Consider the following 3674-nt stretch of genomic DNA (forward strand, 5'->3'; position numbering starts at 1 on the left):
TGCTACTTCAATGTTACAGTGAATGAGTTGTTATGAAATGTTATATTCCATTGTTATTAGTTATATTCCAATACTATATTCCAATGAAAATAAAAATGAATTAAAAACAACTATTGAAAACATTTTGCTCCTGAATGTCATTTTAAAGACTGCTGGGAATTAAAATCTTGCATTCAAATAATATGTAGTGCAATTGTACGTAATGGATTGTATGGAAAAGGGGCGGCAGAGTAGCCTAGTGGTTGGAGCGTTGGACTAGTAACTGGAAGGTTGCAAGTTCAAACCCCCGAGCTGACAAGGTACAAACCTGTCGTTCTGCCCCTGAACAGGCAGTTAACCCACTGTTCCTAGGCCGTCATTGAAAATAAGAACATCCTTATCCGCTTAACATCCTTATCATTTATCGCCCTCCAGGTTCCCTCGGAGAGTTCATCAATGAGCTTGATGCCTTGATAAGCTCCTTTCCTGAGGACGGCTCACCTCTCACAGTTCTGGGCGACTTTAACCTCCCACGCCTACCTTTGACTCATTCCTCTCTGCCTCCTTCCACTCCTCTCCTCTTTTGACCTCACCCCTCTCACCTTCCCCCCCCTACTCACAATTGAAATAACCTCATCTTTACTAGATGCTGTTCTTCCACTAAATCCAAGTCTCCGACCACTACCTTGTATCCTTTTCCCTCTCGCTCTCATCCAACACTTCCCACACTGCCCCTACTCGGATGGTATCCGCCGTCCCAACCTTCGCTCTCTCTCCCCCGCTACTCTCTCCTCTTCCATCCTATCATCTCTTCCCTCTGCTCAAACCTTCTCCAAATCTCCTGATTCTGCCTCCTCAACCCTCCCTCTCCTCCCTTTCTGCATCCTTTCAAACGACTCATTGCGAGCTCACAGAACAGGGCTGCAGTGAGGAAAACTCGCCTCCCTGCGGACCTGACATCCTTTCACTCCCTCCTCTCTACATTTTCCTCTTCTCTCTCTGCTGCTAAAGCCACTTTCTACCACTCTAAATTCCAAGCATCTGCCTCTAACCCTAGGAAGCTCTTTGCAACCTTCTCCTCCCTCCTGAATCCTCCCCCCCTCCTCCCTCTCTGCAGATGACTTCGTCAACCATTTTGAAAAGAAACGACATCGATCCTCTGCTAAGTCAACGACACCGCTGGTTCTGCTCACTGCCCTACCCTGTGCTCTGACCTCTTTCTCCCCTTCTCCAGATGAAAAAATGACTCCTCCCTTTTTCAACTCATCCCTGACCGCTGGCTACGTCCCTTCCGTCTTCAAGAGAGCGAGAATGACTCGATCCCTCCGATGTCAACAAACAGACCAGTATCCCTTCTTTCTTTTCTCTCCAAAACTTTGAACGTGCCGTCCTTGGCCAGCTCTCCCGCTATCTCTCTCAGAATGACCTTCTTGATCCAAATCAGTCAGGTTTCAAGACTAGTCATTCAACTGAGACTGCTCTTCTCTGTATCACGGAGGCGCTCCGCACTGCTAAAGCTAACCTCTCTCCTCTGCTCTCATCCTTCTAGACCTATCGGCTGCCTTCGATACTGTGAACCATCAGATCCTCCCTCTCCACCCTCTCCGAGTTGGGCACTTTATCCTTGACAGGTCGCTCCTACCACGAGAATCCGTCTCCACACCACGTGCTCTCACCACTGGTGTCCCCAGGGCTCTGTTCTACATTCACTTTTCATTCATGGTCTCTCCTATCAAAAGACACACAATTGCTTTCCCCCTTCTTGACCAGGTCAGCATCTCTGCATGTCTGGCAGACATATCCGTGTGGATGACGGATTGCTGAACCTCGGCAAGACGGAGCTGCTCTTCCTCCCGGGAAGGACTGCCCGTTCCATGATCTCGCCATCACGGTTGACAACTCCATTGTGTCCTCCTCCCAGAGCGCTAAGAACCTTGGCGTGATCCTGGACAACACCCTGTCGTTCGCGGTGGCCCGTTCCTGTAGGTTCATGCTCTACAACATCCGCAGAGTACGACCCTGCCTCACACAGGAAGCGGCGCAGGTCCTAATCCAGGCACTTGTCATCTCCCGTCTGGATTACTGCAACTCGCTGTTGGCTGGGCTCCCTGCCTGTGCCATTAAACCCCTACAACTCATCCAGAACGCCGCAGCCCGTCTGGTGTTCAACCTTCCAAGTTCTCTCACGTCACCCCGCTCCTCCGCTCCCTCCACTGGCTTCCAGTTGAAGCTCGCATCCGCTACAAGACCATGGTGCTTGCCTACGGAGCTGTGAGGGGAACGGCACCTCAGTACCTCCAGGCTCTGATCAGGCCCTACACCCAAACAAGGGCACTGCGTTCATCCACCTCTGGCCTGCTCGCCTCCCTACCACTGAGGAAGTACAGTTCCCGCCTCAGCCCAGTCAAAACTGTTCGCTGCTCTGGCCCCCAATGGTGGAACAAACTCCCTCACGACGCCAGACAGCGGAGTCAATCACCACCTTCCGGAGACACCTGAAACCCCACCTCTTTAAGGAATACCTAGGATAGGATAAAGTAATCCCTTCACCCCCTCCCCTGAAAAGATTTAGATGCACTACTGTTCCACTGGAGGTCATAAGGTGAATGCACCAATTTGTAAGTCGCTCTGGATAAGAGCGTCTGCTAAATGACTTAAATGTAATGTAAATGTAAATGTAAGAATTTGTTCTTAAATAAAGGTAAAAAAATTAAAATTCAAACAAAGAAAAGTATGTGCAGGTGAGGTAAGAAGAGGGACTTTACATGAAATCTCCTCAGAGTGGGCCATTTAGCCCGGTTTTTAGAAAATGACCCTTTTCTAAAAACATTTAATGAAATAGCAAAAAAAAGTGTTAAATTGTAGCCATTCATTTCCCTTTATATTTTATTTGCATAACATACAATCCACATTCACTTTTCTTCACCAAAAGTTGCTTTTTTGTCAGTAATTAGATATTGTTCTAAGGAGGGCAAGTTACCCCCTAGTGCCCTACAGATATGAAGCAATTATGTAGGCAACTAATAAACCTTTGAAAGAATTGCAAGGCAGAATGTCTAGGGGATATGTATACAGCATATGAAAGTGAGAAGGAGAGAAAGAGCATGCCTGAACAGTCTTCTATTATCATGCCTTGTTTAGAAAGGCTAGAACGTGATTGAGTTCCTCGTTCTGCCCTTCTGTACTTTTGTCAACGGGGGAATTCTATTGGATGTTAAATGTCATCTGACACATTAAAAAGCCACTGTTTGGATGTCAGTGTCATTCAGAGGATAAGCGGTGATCAGAAGATGTTTGATCGTTGTCTAAAGGAATGAACAATTTACTTTTAAATTAACTAGTTGGTCTATAAATGTATCATGCAGATCAATTATTAATTGTGTACATCCTATTTTAAATTTGTTATGAGCACTTTAATTAAGTAATGAACATGGATAGAAACTTAGATTTGAAATTGGACATTTATTTGACTAAACCATATTATCTCTCTCTTTCCTCCCTCGTAGATGAGGTTTACTTTACTCGGCACCCTGCCTACTTTACTAGGCATTCTGATCCTACACCAGGCCAAAAGCCAAAGCCCCAAGTTCACTCAGAGCAGCTGGAATCTTCTACCCAACGGTAGGAAATAATCATCTCTTATCAGAACACGTACATTACTGTCATCTGTTAGATCAGTACAGTTTCTAACAATA

Source organism: Oncorhynchus nerka, linkage group LG6, assembly GCF_034236695.1.
Source record: "Oncorhynchus nerka isolate Pitt River linkage group LG6, Oner_Uvic_2.0, whole genome shotgun sequence".
NCBI lineage: Eukaryota > Metazoa > Chordata > Actinopteri > Salmoniformes > Salmonidae > Oncorhynchus > Oncorhynchus nerka.